The sequence below is a fragment of the Spermophilus citellus genome (genome assembly GCF_964194105.1).
Source record: "Spermophilus citellus genome assembly, chromosome: 19".
In the NCBI taxonomy this organism is placed as follows: domain Eukaryota; kingdom Metazoa; phylum Chordata; class Mammalia; order Rodentia; family Sciuridae; genus Spermophilus; species Spermophilus citellus.
The window spans coordinates 15,763,411-15,783,813 of NC_138201.1; the positions used below are offsets into that span (position 1 = coordinate 15,763,411).

Below are 20,403 nucleotides of genomic sequence, written 5' to 3' on the forward strand. Positions count from 1 at the left end.
CAATGTGAGAAGGCCCTCCCTCCCAGTTCCCATCAGTGCCAGATCCGGCTTCCTCCACCATCTGTCCACCTTGCTATTTACTGCCCGGAGCACCCACGGGGTCTATTTGCTTCCACCCCAGCCCCAACAAAGGGCAAGATGGAGAACCTAGACAGGGATTTCAAACATCTTTTGGTAACTTTGTGGAGGGTGCAGCCGTAAGAGAATCAAAGGGACACCTGGAATTGTAAAAAATGTTGAAAGCCAGGGCCTTGGTGCTCGGTGCCCTGAGCAGCAGAGAACCCCAGGAGAAGTGCTTCACCTCTCATCTGCACATTGGATAAACTTTTGCAGTGGGCCCGCCATGGGCCTGGGATGCGCTCACAGCTAGAGAGGAACAGGACTTGGCCCCTGCTCTCAAACAGCTGGGCATCGTCCCCCCCCCTTACCTGGCATGGTGCCTGGATATTATAACAATTTAATAAAATTAATGAAAAGATGACACTCAGGGGCATTATCTATATGCCAAGCCCTGTGCTAACCACATTATATGAATCACCTCCTTTGATCCACACCACAAGTTTACGAGGCAGACATTCTTATTTCCCCCACTTTACAGATAAGGAGAACTGAGGCAAAAAAACTGAAGTAGCATGCCCAAGGCCACGTAGGAGAACACAGTAGAACTGTGGATACTCAATATTTGCTGGGTGAAGGAACTAAAATGTGGAAGAGGTTGGGTAGGGAGGCCAAGAATACATGATACAGCTGGGCGTGGTGCATGTCTACAATCTCAGCCACTTGGGAGGCTGAGGCAGGAGGATCGCAAGTTTAAAGCCAGCCTCAGCAACTTAGTGAGACCCTGTCTCAAAACAGAAGAAAACAACCTTTAAAAAAGAGCTGGGGATGTGGCTCAGTGGGTTTAATTCCCAGGACAGAAAGAAAGAACACATGATACAGAAGGGAAGTGATTTCTTAACTGTGGCCTCGAGGCCCACGCAAAGCACTCTGGGATCTCCGGGAGCTGGCATCAGGTCCCCCAAGGAGTAAGGGAATTCTCCAGGCTTTTAGGTAAACTTGGGCTGCAGATTTCCAGGAAGAGGGGACAGCGGCGGCCGCTGTATCAGCTAGCAGAGGGGAGGCTCCGGTTTCTCTTTCTGAGCCTGACCACATGCTCTACCTATAAATACACCCCAGGCCAATGGCCCCTTTCACCCCTAGGAAGTGGGTTCTCAGATAGGCTGGGCCTGGACAGGTGTGGGAGGAAGGGGATGTCCCCCTGGGGCTGGCCCAGGCAAGAGTCCCCCGTCCTGAGCCTTCCTGCTTCCTAGAGCCTCCTGGGAGGGGGCTGCGGCTGGACACCCTGACACCCAAGCCTCCCTTGCGTCTCAGTTGCCAGGCAACCAGGCAGGATGTCCCTCACCCCAGCTCAGGTTTCCAGCGCCCAGGCCTGGCTGAAGGTGTGGGTATTTAATAACAGACTGCCCAGTCCCGTGGGGGCTGCTGAGACCCATGGATCTTAGAGCTGGGCAGGGCCCGAGTGGTCCTGTGGTCATTTTGCAGATGGACGGACTGAGCATGGAGAGGGAAAGGGAGCTGCCTGAGGTGACCCAGCAAGTGAGTGAGGAGGCAGGGCCCTCTCTGACTCTCTGATGAGGAGGTTGAGATAGAAATAACCGTCTGCCAATGACAATGACGAGTCTAGCTGCTGCATGTGGGACCCTGGCTCTGTGCCTTCTCTCTGGTGGCCCATCTCATCCTCAAAATAAACACAGTGAGCTGTGTGTTGTTCACACACCCATTTCATAGATGGGAAACTGAGGCTCAAAGAGAGAGGTGGGTGAATGGCAGAGGCCAGATGCAAACTCAGGTCAGCATGACTCGGAAGTTTGCAGGTTTCTCCCTGAGCTGATCCTACCTTGCCCCTGGGGACCAATAAGAGTTAAGTAGGGACCGAGGGCCCTGCCTCCCAGCTCAGGGAAGGCGTATGAAGGATTCGAACTCATGGCTCCCTGGCCTCCAGGCCTGGGTCTGACCCCTTGTGCCCAGTCCCTGGCAGACTCTGGGGCTGAGCCCTTGCTCCAGGCCACAGGGCCTCCCACCCTCCCCAGCAGGGGGGAAGTTTCCAGGGGACAGGACCCCATTCCCCAGTCCCTGAGATGGCCAGCAAGCTCCAGCCTAGAGAGGTGACCTTTGATTCTAGGCCACTGGACGTCTTGCTCGTCCCCCCCCCCCACCATCCAACCCCCACCTCCCGCAACTTGAGCCTGGGCTGGATGGGGACACGCAGGTTGCCATGGCGACAGCACATCGGATACTGACCTGGGGACCCACTGGCTGTGCAGGGGAGGGGCGGGCGTTGCCTCAGAGGGATGGCTGGAAGGGCGGAGGACAAGGGGGCCCTGGGGCCCAGTGGCGGCCGTGGTTGCCGTCTGGGTCAGGCTGGGCACAAGCTGCTATTTATAATTCTGCTGAATGGGCCCAATGACCTGATCTGCTGTCCCACCTGCCTGGGAAGGGAGGAACAGGCCCAGAAATGTCCTGCCTGTCCCCAGCATGGCACCTGCCACACCCCATGCGGGAAGGTGCAGGAACCTCTCACCTCCCTTCGCTTCAGCACCCGAGCCCACCCTTGTCCCCGAGTTCTGAGGCCAGGACAGACTGGAGCCTGGGCTCTGGTCCTCAGAGGGCTTCCGCAGGCGTGGTGCGTGGGCGCGCGTCACGTACTAGGAATTCTCTTACTAGAGGGAGGAGAGGGGTGGGAGGCAGGAGGGGAGAGGGGAAGGGAGAAGGAAGCTGAGAGACACGGAGGGGAACTTGAGAGGCTGGTGTGGGAGGGAGAGGGGCGGGGGAAGGAAACGGGGAGGAAGAAGAGGCTGCAGAGAAGCACGCAGGCCCCAGAAGAGGCAAATGGAGGCCTGGAGGAGGCAGGGGAGAGACCGAGGCGGATCAGGATGCTCAGGAACCAGAGCCAAGACGCAGAGACCCACGAAGATGGAGCCCAGAGACACAGAGGCAGGCGAGAGGGGAGAGGCGGCTCCAGGGCGCGTCCCCTGCCACCTGCCAGCCTCAGCCCTGGTGGCCAAGCTGCTGGTCTGAAAGGCACACCCAGCCTCAGACAGCTGGGTGACAGGAGGAGATGGCTTCGTGGCCTGTCTCTGATCTGTCTGCGCAGCTCCTGGGCCAGGGCCAGGGCCAGAGCTCTGTCCTGGGCATCCCTCCTCTGTCCTTCTTGCCACCTGGGGGCCTTGGGGCAGGGCGAAGGCCACTCCAAGGTCGTCGAAACCCGGCTGGGAAATGGCATGGCTCCCGTGGCTCGCCGGGCTGTCCGCCTTCAGATCCGGGTTATTTTGGGAGCTGAGCAGCCAGAAGGCGCACCTCCTCCCCTGTTCACGGGCCAGTGGCTGCTGACTCAAATCTTCTCTCAAGGAAACTGTCTCCCCCAAACCTCATGTCACTTCTTCTGGGAGGCCTCCCCTGACTCTCCCAGAATGCACTTTGGGTGGTAGCTTCAGGACAGGGCAGATCCCAGGGAACCACTGTCCGAGTGTCCGCCCAGCGCCCTGACAGACTGGGAGCTTCACAGTGGCGGGGCTGGTTAGGTTCGGGCGCTGGGCACGGGGTTTGACAGCAGCAGCTAATGCTCATTAAGCACTTAGGAGTCCCAAGCACTTGATGGCCACCATGTCACTTAACATCTCAGTAGCCCTGTGTGGAGGCTGCATTAGTCTGGTCTCCCAGCAGGGAAACTGTTAGACTGAGCCCTGATCTAAGGCCACTCACACAATCCCCAAATAAAATGACCACAAGGCACACAAGCTCCCTGCTCTAACGTTCAGTTCCATAACCACGTCTCTGCTCAAGAATGTTCTATGGCTCCTCAGTTCCCCCAATATCAAGTCTAAACATCCTACCTCATGAGTTCCCTTTCTTCTATTTGTTTTGTCCTTTGGAATCTCATTCTCTTTCCCTCTTCTAAAATTCTAGGCCCCCCCTTCTATTCTTGAATGGATTTCACTCAGCTGTTATTTAATGAGCACCTATTATGTGCCAGGCACACTGTGCTTGCTCGGTTCTGTTCTGTTGGGGAAGATAGACTGTGAAAGGCTCCATGAAGAGAATAAGGTCTTACTATTAAGACGGTCAGGGAGCCTGTTTTGCAGAATGGATGTGTAAAGAGCTAGGACAGTATGTTCCAGGCAGAGGGAAGAGCAAGGCAAAGACGAGGTGGCAGGGGACAGGGTGTGTACTCAGTAACTCAAAGAAGCAAGACAGGGACAGGGGCCAGATCATGAAAGCCTTTGAAGCCATGGCCAGGAATTAGGATTTATTCCAGTGCAGAGGGAGTCCTCTAAAGAGTTTTGGGTGATGGATTAGCACAAATATTTATTTATTTTTGAAGAGCCACCATCCATTAGAGAGTTGACCTTCGAGGTGAAGGTCAAGAACAGGGAGAAATGGATCCTGTGCCCTTGGGGTGAGCAGGGTGGCAATGGTGGTGAAGAGATGGGGGCTGGAGCTGGCAGGTGGTTCCCCAGGGCGAGCTGGGAGAGGGAGAGGGAGGAGCAGGCAGAAAGTTCCAGCAAGTGGCGGGGGTGGGGGTGCTGCTGCCTTTTATTGTGGTGGGAAGTTGGGGAAGGAGCCAGTGTTCCCCGGGGGGCTGGGGAGGCTGGGGTGGGCACCATCGAGAATCTGGTTTTGGACTTGGTAACTTTTTTTTTTTTTTTTTAAAGAGAGAGTGAGAGAGGAGAGAGAGAGAGAGAGAGAGAGAGAGAGAGAGAGAGAGAGAGAGAGAGAGAGAGAATTTTTAATATTTATTTTTTAGTTTTCGGCGGGCACAACATCTTTGTTGGTATGTGGTGCTGAGGATCGAACCCGGGCCGCACGCATGCCAGGCGAGCGCGCTACCGCTTGAGCCACATCCCCAGCCCAATGGACTTGGTAACTTTGAGATGTTCGAAAGGTGCCAAGTGGGCAGCTGGATGTATGGGTCAGGAGCACAGAAGAGAGGCCCTGGCTGAAGATAGAAATGTGGGAATCAGCAGCTTAAAGGTGGTATTTACAGCCATGGGACAGGGTGAGATCATCAAGAGACGGAGCTCAGAGAGAGCAGGGTAGACTCGGAGCCCGGCTCCCAGCACTAGAGGTCAAATAGAGGAGGAGAAGGGAGCCGTGTGGCCACAATGGAAGACCCGATGAGGTAGCTGCCCTGCTCCAGGGTCATCTGTGGCTCCCTAGTGCCCTAGGAGCAAGGTTCAAAATCCTCAGCCCAACACGCAGGCCCTGCCTGCTTCTCCAGACTTCACATCCTTGTCCCCTTCCTTGTAACCTTCCTGCAAATCATAATAGATACCATGTAGAGTTTCACATCTGCAGATTTTTGGGCAAAAGCGGATACTCTTTGAACATGCTGCTCTAGAACCTTCCTCTAACCTCTTGAACAGGCCTAGCAACACCTGCCCTGGGTTTCTAGGGTCTTTGGGACACACCACACTGTCACTGTCTTTCTGGGAGCTCCTGGGAGAGAGGGGGCTGGCGTACCTGGGTGTCCTGGATGTAGCCCAAAGTGCTCTTGCCTCACAGTGACCTGTCCCATCACCCACAAGCCAGAAATGCAGGGGAACAGGGGTGGGCGGGGCTTGGCTCACCCACGGGCAGCTTATATCTGGGCTGCAGGACAGGGAGGAGTCAAGAAAGTAGCAGCCAGAGGGGTGGCCACACTGGGCGGTTGCAGGGCCTCCTGCCCACCACTGAGGCAGGAGGGGACAAAGAAAAAGACCAAACCAACCAAACAAAAACCAGCAACTGGGTACATCCTTCCCGGAGCTCATGACAAGAGACTATCATGTAGGAAATCAGACTGTGCAAGAGGACGTGGGACTTGGGGATCACATCAGGCCCTCCACACCCTCCCCAGGCCACTGTCGCTCTCTGTTATTTAATGTGCAGGCTCCTGGGGAAAGGCCAGCAAGGCATTCTGGGAGAGAGGAGGAGCAATGGGTCCATTTATTGAGCTTCTACTATGTGTCAGACACCACTCCATTAGATCAAGGGCTACACAGACAGGGGCTCTGATTCTAGCTGGTTCCAAGGCCTTTTGTCCTGGGCTTCACTGTCTTCAACTGTGAGGTGGGTGGCTGGGGTGGGTGGAGCATCCAGATTGAGCAGAAGAAGAGTGGAGTTTGAGAATTCTCAACTTCTAAGCCAGTGACTCCTAATTTAGGGATCAAGCAGGCAGCTTGAACTGTCCCATGACTCAGTTTATCCATCTGCAAAACGGGCACGACCATATCTTCCCCCAGAAGATAACCAGAGGGTGGGGCAGAAAAACACTTGGTGTGACCTTGGAATCACCCCGGGGCCATCCCAGATGAGGCCGTCACTAGCTGAGGCCCATGGAGGCCATCAGAAGAGTCCATGTGCCTGCCGACCTTCCCTGGAAGTCTGTGTTTTTCTGGGGAGGGAGCCTCTAGTTTTCACCAGCTTCTCAAAGACGTCCCTGACCCCCAGAGTCCCACAAGGAACCAGAATCACTGTCTAGTGGAACCCGGTGAACTCCCTGCTTTCCAACGTGTGCTGTGTAGACAGGACACCAAGATGGCAGACGCAGGAGGCAGAGACAACAGGGGTCTGGGGATGGGAGAGAGATCAAGGTTCAAGGAGAGATTCTGTGCTCGGAGGCCCCCAGAAAGGCAAGGCTAAGAAACTGCCCCTCACCCTGGAGTCTCTGTGGCCTCTCTGCAGCCGCCCAGCGAGCGATCTGGAGTCACCGGTTCCCCTGCAGGCAGCCTGGCGGGAGGCGGGAAGACAGGGAGGGTGCTCTTTCCCAGCAAAACACAAAGCTAATCATTCCCAAGATCCTTTAACCATTCCTCATCAACGTGGGGTTCATAGCAAGCTGGATTTCATCGGCCTCTCCCCTTGTCCCTGGGAGGGGACTGAAGGCCACAGAGCTGAGCAGAGAGTGGTTAACAGGGAGGAACCCCAAGGGTGTCCGGAGAAGAACTAGACGGAGGGACGAAGCTCTGTTTCAGCAGGGGCTGCACCTTGGGGAAACACTCGGGGCTCGCCTGCAAAGCACCCCTGATGGAACATTCTAGAAGCAGCCCAGAAGTGTTTAGTCTAGTGCAGTGGGTCATAAAGTGGGTCCAAAAGGCAGACGGTGGCTCAAGATACCAGTTGGACTCAAGAGCCTGATGTGCGCCTTCCTCTGGCCCCTATACCCTGCCTCTCCTCCTCTCCAGTCCCTCACGACAGACTCAACAGTTGTCAGTGTATCTGAGTTTTCCTTTATGGTTAGTGTTTTCTGAGTCTTCCCTGAAAAATCATCCCTTCCTCCTACAGCAGGTGAAGGTGTTCTCCTATTTTCTTCTAGAAACTTCATGGTTGCAATTTTTATATTTACATCTATGAGCCTTTTTGATGTATTTTTTTATCGTGGTTAAAACTATGTAACATAAAGTTGCTATTTTAACCATTTCTAAGTGTATAGTTTGGGGGGGGGTACTGAGCTCATCCACGCTGTTGGGCGCCCATCACTACCATCCATTGCCAGAACTTTTTCATCTTAAACTCTACATCCACTAAGCACTAACTCCCTATTTCCCTCCCCTGGCTCCTGACAACCCCATTTTTTTTAACATTTCTATGAATCTGGCACTCTAGGTACCTCATGAGAGTGGAATGGTCCAGTGTTTTTCCCCTTAGTCCAGGTTTATTTTACTTAGGATAACATCTTCAAGGTTTGTCCGTGTTGTAGCATGCGTCAGAATTTCCTTCCTTTTTTAAGGCTGAATAATATTCCACTGCATGGATTGAGCACATGTGGTTTATCCATTTACCCATGGAGGGACATTTGGGTTGTTCCCAACTTTTGGCTATTGTGAATAATGCTGCTATAAACATGGGTGTGCAAACATCTGCCTGAGTCCCTGCTTTCAATACATTTGTGTAAATACCCGGAAATGGAATTGCAAATTAGGTGGTAATTCCATGTTTGATTTTGGGGGGAGCGGCCATACTGTTTCCCACAGCACCATTCTGCAGTCTCACCAGCAAGGGACGAGTCTGCTACTTCCACATGCTCTTGCTAATGCTTAGTTTGTTGTGTTTTGTTCTTGATAATGGCCCTCCTAATGGCTGGAAAGTAATATCTCATTGAGGTTTTTGCTTTGCATAATTTCTCTAATTATTAATGACGTTGAGTCTCTTTTCATGTGCTCATGGGCCCTTGGTGTACCTTCTTTGGAGAAATGTCTATTCTAGTTCTTTGCCCTTTATTTATTGGTAGCAGGGATTGAACCCAAGGGTGCTTTACCACCAAGCCACATCCCCAGCCCTATTTTGTATTTTATTTAGAGACAGAGTCTCACTGAGTTGCTTAAGGGCTCACTAAGTTGCTGAGACTGGCTTTCAATTCGTGATCCTCCTGCCTCAGCCTCTCAAGTTGCTGGAATTACAGGAATATGTCACTATGCCCGGCTTCTTTGCCCACTTTTGAATTGGGCTATCTATCATTTTGTTGTTGAATTGTAGGAGTTTGTTATATATTCTGGAAATTAATCCCTTATCAGATGTATAGTTTGCCCATATTTTCTTCCATCCTATGGGTCATTAGGATAACATCTTCAAGGTTCGTCATTACTACCACATTCCTAGGGCCTAGCGCGGTGTCTAGCAACGGCAGGTCATCTGTAAATAGTCTGAGAGAGAAGTGGGGATGGAGGGAGAAGGAAACACTGATTTTTGTGGAGGAACAAACTGATTTCCCTTCCAAGGCAGGAGTTCGCGGATCCCTTGAAGCTATAAATCTCAGTGCATGGCCTTCAGGTAGAAGGGGGTGACAATCACTTTCTGTAATTTCAGATCTTTGGGGGACATTATTATATGACAGATCCCTTTATCAGTCTCAGTTTCCTCATCTGTAAAGAGGTAATAACAACTCTGCTTTGCAGGCTGTTGGTATCAGAAGAGATGATGTCTGCAAAAGTGCTGAGCTCCACAGAGGTCCTCCGGAAATGACCCAGAGCCTGGCTACACTTCCAAACACAGTCCACGTCTCCTGGGTTCTCTGTCACAATCTTCTCTTCACCGGCTGCCAGATGTGGGCAGGGACACATGCCCAAAATGGTGTGATGAGAACGAAACCTCTTCTGGAGCAGACAGTGTTCCAGAACATCCCCAGCTACGTGCCCTGGAGAGGCCTAACTCAGTCACCCCTGGATCTGGCCATGCCTGAAGCAGGCCTGACTCCTAGTCATAGCAGGAATCTTGTGAAGATAACTGTATCTCATCTGCTTGGATATTCACCACTAGAGCCATTCTAGAAGTGGCCCCAAATCATTTAGCCTAGACCAGTTGGGTCTGGACCCCCTGTGCCCAGCATGCCTAGGCTTGGGGCAGCTCTTCCCTTGCATGTGGCCTCTGTGGTCAGCAGGGGAGACTCTTAGCTGCCCTTGGTGTCTAATACCCCGTGAAGGCCAGGCCAGGTCTCAGGGGAACGTGGCCCACCTGGACCCAGGACTGCAGGAGGGGGTGTGACCACAGCTGAAACAGGAGGTGCACCCAACTTGGGGCCTCCTGGAGTCTGGGCTCCCTCCCTCTCAGCCTTCCCTGGGCCCTCCCAAGTCCAGCCTCTTTATTGAGTCTCCATTTCCACCCACTCTCCACCAGGCAGCCAGAGTGCTCTTCCTACAGCATGAATGGGGTCATGTCATTTCCTGGCTTAAAACCTTCTGGTGAATTCCAGCACCCTCAGAATCAAGTTCCCAGTCTTCACTGGGATCTACACGGCAGCCTGGCTACTCTGCTCCTGCCCAATGTCCCACCTCTGCATCTCACACTCTGTCTGCTGCAGCCACCCCGGACCTCGCTCCTTCCCACCTGCTGAGCCCAGACCTCAGAATGGCGCAGGTAGGGGGTCTGCCTGGGGCTGCTGGGGACCTTCCTGAGAATGAAGCTAACACAGAATCAAGGAGAAATGGGAAAAGACCAGACCACATTGGAGCACCAGGATACAGCCACACCTGGAGCCAACTCTCATTCTGTTCTTTTTTTCTTTTTTCCTGTTAAGTTAGTCCCTACATTTTTTTTCCCGTGAAGCTAACTTGAGCTGGTATTTATATCACTCCCTTTTGAAGGGAGTCCCAGTTAACTCAGATGGCCAACGCTCTGTCGTTATCCTTATCCCGTCTCCTTCCGTTCTTCCAGAACGTCAGCACGTTTCCTCCTCAAGAGTTTCTATATATGCTGCATGAGGTCCCTGCCCAAATGTCACCTCCTTGGAGGGGCCTGTCCTAACTACCTCATGGAAAATAATAACCCTTTATCATCACCCCTACCCCTGACTCTGTTATTTTATTTTTAATAATTTTTTTTTTGTCCTCCACCACTGAGCTACATCCTTGTCCTTTTTAGCTTTTATTTTGAGACAGGGTTTTGCTGAGTCTCCCAGGCTGGCCTCAAATTGGCAATCCTCCTGCCTCAGCCTCCTGAGTAGCTGGAATGACCACACCCAGCATAAAATAACACTTAAACCCATCATGCATATGATATATTTACTGACTTCTCCCCCCACGAGGGCAGAAACTGCCCAAGGTGACCAGCTGTCCCGGTTTGCCTAGGACTGGAGGTTTTCTTGGGACACGGGATTTTCCATGCTAAAACCAAGAACGTCCTACGCACTGCAGGCACGTGGACCCCCTGGGCTGCTCTGCTTGTTTCCTTTGCAGTCCCACTGGCTGGATCTGGGCCCGCACCCCGTAGGTGACCCCACGCAGCTGAGTGGGTGAATGAGCCGAAAAGGCCAGGTGGCCACAGTAGTCACAGCGACTTCGCGGTCAGTCGGTACTGGATCCCTTGTCCCCACTTTACAGATGAGGAGGCTGAAGCTTGAGCTCCCGGCTTGGGCCACAGCTCTAGGGTAGCGGGGCAGCCAGGCTGGGCACCAGACTCTCTAGAGGCCAGACCCTGACTCCTCTCCAGCCCAAGTCTCTGCGCCGCCCGCTCTGCCACTCCAGCAATCCTGACCCCGAAGCCCACGTCCCACTGTGCCCGGACCAGGTGGTGGAGAACCCACCTGGGGCAGCCCACTCCGGCCAAGAGGTAGCGGGGCAGATGGCGTGGGAGCTGGGGTTGGAGCTGCCCCAAGTCGGGTCCCTGAGTGTGGGGGCTACTCCCCCTGACCTGTGGCCCTAGGGCACCTCGGGCCTAGGCCCACCAGTGTCCTCAGCAACCACAGCCACCTTCTCAGTGGCCCCCACCCCAGGCCTGGGCTCCAGAAAGCACATTCTGCTCCCAGGTGCCTGGACAGAACACCCTCCCTCTGCAGCCCCCACAGCCTGTCGCCACACTCTGCCCTGTTGAATGCGCCTGGGCTCCGGGGCCCTGCTTCCCTGGGGTCAGAGCAGGGCCACCAGCACTGGGAGAAGGACTCCCATTCAGTCCTGACAACCAACCTTTATGTAGGTGCTCAGCCTTCTCCCTATTTCATGGATAAGGAAAGTGAGGCCCAGAGAGGTGAAGCCGCTTGTCTAAGGTAACACAGCTTCTAAGGCACAGACTTAGGCTTCTCAGAGAGATTCAGGGCTGTCTCCCAAGCTCACATGCTCCCTATTCCACCTTGTCTCCCTGGAGAGGGCGATGCTGGAGATGATAAAAGATGCTGTCACTCCCAGAGCCAGGCACCACGCACACATTAATTCTCATTTCCCAGTGCCTCGTAAGGTAGGTATAATTGTCCCCATCTTATAAATCGAGGACGTTGGACAACAGAGGAATCAAGTGATGGGCCAAGGTCGTATGCAGGAATGGTTCCTGATGGAACCGTCTTACCAGTCTCCACGGGCGGCCTACCTCCCCACCCATTTAATAACTCAGTGACGTGTGTCACTTACGCACAAGGCCCTGGCTGGCCTGTGCCCACAATACCCTAAGCAGTGACAGCGAGATACAATCCTGGACTCGGTGGCCACCCTGGCTCCTGGCCCTGCGGCCAGCGATCCCTGGGATCCAGTGGGAGGCGGACTGGACTTCCCAGCCAGGTTCCCTGGGGTCTGATCAGAGGTCCACTTGGGACTCTCTCATGGGGGAATGAGGTTTAATTCTGGGATCTCAGCTGCTCTGTCCCCTGCCTGGCCACCAAGGAGCTGTTTTTTCATAACAAAGTGGGGCGGGAGACGGGCCCTGGGAGGTTTTCATAAATCCATTGTTGGAAATTTCCACCGTGGTGGAAAACTTCCAAAATACAACTGCTGGCTGGGTCCACTCTGGCCTGAAGAGTTACTGGAGGCACCCATGGGAGGCACCAGCCCCTCAGCACAGAGCGGGGCACCCAGAGGCTCTAGCTTGGAGAATCCCCTGCCCCATCCCCCAGAAAAGTATAAAAACTCTCCTGGAGTGCATGTCTCTGTCCTGGTTTGCTGTGTGACCTTGAGGAGTTACTAGATCTCTCTGAACCTGTCCAAGGAGGCAGACAGCAGGCGCTGTGCTCCCTGAAGCGGCAGGAGAGCTGCCTCTGACTTCGGGGCTCCTGAGTGACTGGTGCTGAGGACAGAGGGTTGCCCAGAGACTGAGTCCTGCAACCCTGCAGTCCTCCAAGGGCCCAGGGGCTCCCTGGGAAGGAGAGAGATCGCCTGGCGCCCTGCCACTGGGGCCTGGAGGTGCTGCCCTGGGTGGGCAGGGGGTCTCGTCACTGTGCGAGGCTGGTGCCTTGCGCCTGGGCCTGTGGCTCCCAGGTGTGGCTCCCACGAGATTTCTCAAGGGATGGGCTGAGTGTCCCAGGACAACCTCAGCATCCCCCTGCCTATCATGAGCCCCCCGCCATCCCACTGCTGGTTCTGGGGGTCTGTGTGGCATTTTGAGCCTCCATAGTCGGCACCACCTGTACCCACGGGGACTCTGTCCTTGTCACCTGTCCCAGTTCCTGGCTCTCCTCTTGCACCAGCCAGGCCACTCCCAGTACCCCCAGTCCTGAGGTGTCCTGCCTACTGTCCCCAGTGCCCCCGAGGCCCAGGGCGTGAAGCCTGACTCGGTGGCCATGGTGAGACTGGACAACACCCAAGGTAGTGGCGCCCTGTCCCCCTCCTTCCACGTCCATCCGACATATCAGAGGCCCATGACACGGCCCCCACCAGCATCCGGGAGGAGCCCCTGGGCAGGGAGGGCTGTGTCCTGTGTCGCTGCTCTGGAGCACCCGCCCCTAGCTGCTGGGCCCAGCCCCGGGGCTCAGTCTCCTGAGCTGTGAGTGTGCACACTGTCGGGAGCTTAAGATGAGACTGGGTGGAGGGGACCCCGGCCGACCTGGCTTGGTCAAGTCTCTATCTGACCCCGCGTGGTTTCTGCTGCGTGGGGTGGAGAAGTTGGGAGGAGGGAGACGCAGGCAGGGGCAAGGGCCGGAGGTGAGGGAGGCTTCAGCAAGCCAAGCAGCCAGGTCCACCTCTGTCCCTAGCCCAGGACTCTGACAGGGCACTGTGTGCCAACAGCAGAGGGACAATTTTTCAGACGCTTCTAGTAGAGCCATGTGACATCCAGGCTCCCTGCTGTCATCCCTCAATGGCCTTGAGCCAAGGTGGGTCATTCCACCTCAGGACCTTTGCACATGCTGGTTTCTTGGTGGGAACTACTCATCTCCCAGCTGGAGGCACAGCCAGCTGCTTCTCATCTCTAGTGTCACCTCCTCAGTGAGGCTCTTCCTGACCGTCCTGCTCACACTCTCCCAGCAGCCCCTTTGTTTCAATCCCTTGTTAATATTTTTTCATGATAATCATCACGATCTGGTGGTTATTAATTTATTTCTTGCTGAGACCTCCTCTGTCTTGTGCTGTATTCCTGCTGCTGTGAACATCCCTGACACGTAGCAAGAGTTCAAGAAATATCTGCCCAACAAAGAAATACGCACAAAGACGGACACACAGTAGGCATTCAATACATCCTCATTCCTTTCCTTCTACCCATTCCTAATGTGGCCTTTACCTCTAAGTGTGTGCGTGCATGGACAGATGGGCAGGCAGACAGATAGACACAGACAAAAAAAAAAAAAAAAAAAAGTCCTCAGATGAAACCAAAGAACAAAAACTCCTGATGAGAAAACCCTGGGCTGGGGGGAAGGAGGATGCTAGCTGGGGTCACTGAGGTTCAAGTTCAGTGGCAAGGCCCTGCCTGGCTCGTCTGGGGGTCTCCACTGAAGCCACAGGAAGTCAGGTTCCCTGGATGGAGCGCTGCTCAGCCTGACGTTCATAGGCCACTAGGCCCCCCGAACCTCTGGCTCTGTGGCCCTGGTAGGGGCTGAAGAACGTGTCTTTGCAAACAGGGACTGTTTCATTTAGGCCCTCCGTGTCCCCTGTCTTCAACTCAGAATAAGCGGGTGAGGGTGGAGGGCTCGGACCTGGTGGCTGCCCGGGGTCAAAGCCTCCCCTGCAGACAACGTGCCGTCCTATCATCAGGGGAAGCTCCTCTTCTGCTGGGAACACTCCTAAGGCTCCTGTGATTCCCTGAGTAAAAGCCAAAGTCCCTCCAAAGCCCCCCCAGCCCCTGCATGACCTTGACCTCACCTTGTTCCCCTCCTCCACTCTGCCTGGCTCGGTCCCCTCCACCCGCCGCCTCCTCCTCGCTGTTCCTTCCACCCACGGAGCCTGTGCCCACGGCAGGGCCTGCGCGCCGTCTGCTCCTTCTGCCGGAAAACATCTCCCCAGACCCACAGGCAGCAGCCTCAGGCCCTGCACACGCTGCCGGCTTCTCAGGGGAGCCTCCCCCTGACTGCTTCAAACAACCCTCCTCCTCCTCCTCTTCTGGATTCTTCCCCATGCACGGGGTCTCCCGGCCCAACCACCCACCACGCCCTTGTGACAGCTCTGCTGCGTGCAGGTGTGGTTCCCAGGGCCCGGCCCTCAGTACCCTCAGTGACACCCAGGGAGTGAATGGATGCGCCCCTTCACCTTCATCCTTCCAAGGACTTGGCGTTTCTTTTGCTAGTGGGTCCCACATATTTCTGTTTGCAAAAGCGACTCCCCTCTGGACAGCCTGCAGGCCCCTCCCAGGGTGGGGATCACGGGCTCTGTCCTCTCGCCATCCTGTCCCCTCCACCAGTCAGGACCCCCCTCCCCAACTCCCACGGTCCCCAGGCCCCGGTGGCCCATGCCTGTCTTGGGAACCTTGCCCTCCGCTCCTCCTCTCCCTACCCATCAGCAGCCCCACTCATTACCTTCACTAAAACCACAGGCCTGTCCTAAAAGACCAATTGGGTGACATCACTCCCTCGCTTAAAAGTGTCCAGCGCACGGCCCTGGGCCTGGCCCAGCTACCTTTCCTGCTGAGTGCTCACTGTCCCCGCCTGGTGCCGTCTGCTCTGCGCGGCTGGTGGCTGCCTCTCACCCTGCTCACGCTGCGCCCCTGCCTGGAGCCCCTCCGGCGCCCCACCTTCCTTCCACTCCACTGGCTCTTACTTACCCTTCCACTTGGCCCTTCTGAGGTTCCTGTTCCCTGACAGCCTCCATGATGGGCCAGGGCCTCCCGGGGCTCCTATCCACCCCCTTGGCTTCCCCTGGCCTGGCTCCTGGCAAGTACAGCTCTGGGAACAAGCGCCGGTGGCTTAGTGGTTAAGCTGGGGACTTGGAGTCAGCTGGCTGTGCGCTCTGGGGCAGGTCAGATGTCAAAGAACCTTGGTTTCCTCATCTATGAACTGGGCATACTGGTGGCCACAGGGCATTGGTTCAGCAAGTTCTGCAGAGCTCTGACACCAGGCCTGATCCACAGGGCCTGATCCACGGTGGTCGGCTGCACTCTCAGGGAATGCTGGGAGGCGTATGGGAGGCTGGGGCACCCGGTGTATGGCCCCAGGGCCTCCCGTATCTAGCCGAGGCTGAGCCCGGGGTCCAGTAGGCCCCCTTGCCCTTTCTGTGACTCTCTCTTTAGTAACAAGCCTCTATTTGTGTCGGCTGCTATCTAAAAATTCTGGATTATTTGCTCTGGGGGAGAGGGCAGCGTCTTGCAGGTTGTGTTTTTCGGTCATTCTGTTTTCCCTTCTGACCTTTGGGCTGAGTTTTGACTTTGCCTCCTGTCCTCTTGTTTGTGCATGGCTTTTTTTAGCTCATCGTTTGCAATCAGCCTTTTTATCTGAGCTCAGACTCGGTGCTGTGGCTTTGGGTATCAGGACTCTTTGGTTGGGGAAGGGGTGACGGCTTGTCTCAGGATGGCACACTATCTGCAGGGGAGGCTTTGACCCCAGGCAGCCACCGGGTACCAGCCTGTGCCGGGCATTGTGTGTGGCCAGTTCCTCCACTCTGCAGCGGAGACACAGAGTCACTCAAGGAATGGCAGGGCTGACAGATCCAAAGTCCCTTTCATCGGTACTCTGTTGCTTCTCATTCAAAGATTGCTGAACCATCAGGAGGGTTGGGATACACTGCTAAGGGACAAAATGAAGCTTGAGGTGTACAGCAAATGATCCCAATTTAAAATTAAGAAAAAAAAAGAGCCTTCTAAATCTACACCTGCCCCCCCCCAGTATGCAAAACAGCAAGCCACAGATCCCATCCCATTTCCGTGGAATCTTCAAGTCCAGCCATGACCTCCCAAGCCACCAGGACAGGGAAAGGGCTCCTGATAAAGCTACGGCAGAGCGTCAAGTGCAAGCTGCGTCCTGACCTCAGAGAGGCCACCATGGTGGTGGGGAGGGTGCAGCATCCCCAAATCCACAAAACAGGCTGTGAACGGTGTCCCATCAGGCCCAGTGTGGGACGTGAGGAGAGAGCGCTGCGTTCGGCTGCAGACCCTTCTGTATCGTTCCAGTTCTTTCCACAGCGTGCATTATTTTTGTAATTCAAATGGCTGTGGTTTAAAAAAGGAAAATAGGATTTTTCCAAGCAGTTTGTGCCTCGTTTCTTTTCTGGCCACCTTATGGGTTGGGGATACAGTAAACTGGCAGCTCTGGGGTGTGCTCTGCTTGGGGAGAAGCCTGGGGGCTCTTGGGTAGGGGGAAAATAAGTGTCAGGCAACAGGCACAGGGTACTCTGCAGAGTCTGACCAACTCCTGTGGGTCTGATCAGCAGCAATTTCCCTTTATAAGGGCCTGGCCCCAAAACCCATCATCAAGGGCTCTTTTAAGCTTGAAAGTACACAGCGATGCTGTGAACAATATGGCAAAACCCAATTTATCAAAAAACAGGACAGTCAAGCTGGGCAAAGTAAGGTATGCCTGTAATCCCAGCAGCTCAGGAGGCTGAGGCAGGAGGATCGCAAGCTCGAGGCCAGCCTCAGCAACTTAGCAAGACCCTACTAAGTTACCTACCCAAGCTCACACAGCAAGGAAGCAAAAAAAAAAAAAAAAAAAAACCAGACTAAAAAGGGTTGGCGACATGGCTCAGTGGTAAAGCACCCCTGGGTTGAATCCCTGGTACCAAAAAACTCTGGTCATGCCTTCTCTGACCTCACACCCCTAATACAGCACACCTCCATTATTCTACCTCACAGCATCACTGCTAAGACGCGGTGGGTGGGATGCACTGCTGCATTGGTCTCTTCAAGGTCCCACGCCCCAGATACAACGAACATTGAGGAGAACCTGGCTGTACCCTCTGCCCACTCCCTTCTCTCTCCACCTTCCCTCCCTTCCTGGGCATTCAGGCAGGCTCACAAAAGGGGGCACCTCTCCCTGTTCTAGGCCCTCGGATACAAGAGTGAATGAGACAGATGAGCTTCCGATTGTCTACTGGGGAGACAGACGACAAACAAGGAAACGAGTACAGGAAATCATGTGCATTACTAGTGAACCATGATCAATGCTAGGGCAAAATAAGCCCCAGGACGGGGAATGCTGGGGCAGGATGATGTGGGGGGAGTGTTTTTATGCAGATCAGTCAAGGTTTTGATGAAGAAATGCTGCTCAGCTTGATGAGAATGTGTCTTTCATATACACAAAAAGAGAAAGAGAATTCGAAATAGGGAGACAGCATGTGCCAAGAGCCTGAGGCAGGAAAGAGGCTGATGAGTTTGAAGAATCAAAGGGAGGCCAGTAAACTGGAGAAGAGTGAGGAGAGAGGCTCTGGGTGAAGGGCCAAGCCCAGAAAGGCTTGCAGGCTGCGCAAAGGAGTCTGGGAATGATGCTGAGCGTCATGGGAGGCCTCTCGAGTTCTAAGTGGGGACTCCATGATCTGATTTCTACTGTTGAAAGGATTCTTCTGGCCACTCAGGAAGAACAGAGGATTGACGGGGCAAGAGAAAATAAGGGGGACCCGTTTGGAAGGTCACCTCTTCCTTTCTTCCACACGTGCCCCTTCAACAAACAGGGCTCTAGTGAAATGGCTGAAAGACAAATAAAACACATTGGCAGGAGCATGACTCAGAGGCCCAGGGCTGCTGCCTGGGTGACTGTGACCCGGGAGGGGCAGGGAGTCCTCCCAAAGGACAGGGTATTTGAGTGGAGCTTTGAAAGACAGGGCAAGGGACACCCAGGGACCAGCACAGCTTGGACCAAGGCTCAGAGGTGGGGAAACGGCCCCTGGGAACCGGGGGCTGCGATTCACAGCGAATGGCTGACCTCCTGAGCTGGTGACCCAGAGGAACGCGGGGAAGCAGTGGAGGATGCTGGGAAGGTGGGTGGGCTGGGGGCCGGTGACGCACACCCTGGACACAGGCCGTGGAATCTGGGAGCCATGGAGAGTCCGGCCAGAGGGACAGCTCTGATGGACACTGTGAGAAGTTCCTTCCCAGGGGCCATGGCGGGCCACGGAGGAGGCTGGGGCAAGACTCAGGGACAGAGGGAAGGTCTTGCTCCCCTCTCCTCACATTCTGATTCCATAATTAAGAACAACAACGATAGTTGACACTTCCTAGGGCTTCCTAAGTCTCAGGGGCACTGTTTCAGGCTCTTTACGAGCCTATTAAATAAATTAATCCTCACTAGTTTTGTTATTTACCTCTGTTTTTCCAAGTGAGGAAATGGAGGCACAGAGAAGTTAAGTTACCTACTCAAGCTCACACAGCAAGAAAGTTTTGGGGAATCAAGTCCAGGCCCCCAGACTCCAGGGTCAGCTCTGAACTGCTGCCTTGCGCTGTCTCCTCCATCTAAGACGCTACAGTTCTGCATGCGGTCATTTGTCTCCATGGCGGAGAAAACCCTCTCTGGATGTGGGCCCCTCAGGCGACATTAACTGACAAGCGCCCATTCACGCTCTGCTGCTCACCTGCTGTGTGACTGGCAGCAAGTCCCTGGACCTCTGAGGATCTGTGAAAGCGATGCGATGACACATGGTGGCCAGGAGGACCATGTGCTGCTAGCAGGGAGACAACAACGTAGCTGCCAGGCACAGGGCAGGACCGTTCATGGTCCTCAACCCACATCTCCATCTCCACCATGGGAACAGCCATGTCTCCCCATTAGACGGATGACAAAACTGAGACTCAGCAAGGAACAGGAGCTCAGCCGGGGCACAGAGACGGTTGGTGCAGCACTGCCCCTCAGTACCTGGCCCCCAGATGTGCAACCAGCTACCTCTGATTCCTGCAGGGTTGGCCAGCGTGTCTGGGGGAGAAAGGAGGGAAACTGAGGGCAGGCGAGCTCCTGGGGCCTGGGCTGATGTTGCTAAAGAGCCAACCTCAAGGATGCCCTGAACTTGACCCCATGCCCCTGAGGGCAGCTGTGTGTTGGGGAGGCGAAGGCCTGGAGGGAGCTGCCCTCTTCCTGTGTTGAGGCCTGGCCTGGCCAAGGCTCTTTCTTCCTGGACGCCTAGGGTTGGCGTCTAGTACCATGGACAGAGACCCTGTAGATGCGACCTTGGGCAATGCTACTGGGGCCTCAGTCTCCCAAGTCCAGTGCATATGGCAAGATGAGGAGGAACTGGGGTTTGGCACGTGGGTTGCCTGGGTCCCCCAGCTCTGCCCTTCTTAGCCGTGACAGCCTCGAGAAGCCACCTGACTCTCAGAGACCACGTCCGCTCTTCCATATAGCAGTCCAGTGAGGCGGGATGGGGCTTTTGCACATGGAGGTCTAAGCTCAGGAAGAGCTCAGCCAACAACAGCCCCTGTGATTCCTGCTCTGTTCAGCTCAGAATTCCCTTCCCCAAGGCCGGAGGGGCCGACCCAAGTCTCAGAAGGCAGAGAAATGCTCAGAAACAGCCCCAGGTGCCCCCCCCCCAGCCACACAATAGCCCACGTCACAGATTCTTCATTACATTGACCCATTTTATAGGTGAGGAAACTGAGGCCCTGCAAAATCCAACGCATATGATTGGCAAAGCCAGGTCTTGATCCTACACCCCAGCGAGGTGCCTGTGATCTACTGCCACCATGAACCTGGGTCTGTCTTGTCTTCCCAGCAAGAGCCACCACAGGAGCTGATTCATCTCTGGGCTTGGTGAGCAGCCCGGCACCCGGCCCAGCGCACACTGAGCACCCCGTCAATATTGGTTTTATTGATTTACATTCGATCCC

At 54.8% G+C, this 20,403-nt stretch overlaps 1 protein-coding gene across 10 annotated transcripts in view; it reads right to left on the reverse strand.

Annotated features, from left to right (window-relative positions):
* Nucleotides 1-20,403, reverse strand: part of ATP2B2 (ATPase plasma membrane Ca2+ transporting 2) — a 207,140-nt gene that overhangs the window by 129,502 nt on the left and 57,235 nt on the right. For 8 of the 10 annotated variants that reach the window (XR_014019885.1, XM_081276200.1, XM_081276194.1 and 5 more), the window contains exon 1: nt 2,302-2,426. The exons of the other annotated variants lie outside the window; for them this stretch is intronic. The gene's annotated coding sequence lies outside the window, so the exon portion shown is untranslated. Of the gene's footprint in view, nt 1-2,301; nt 2,427-20,403 lie in introns of those variants that run through there. 10 annotated transcript variants of the gene reach the window in all.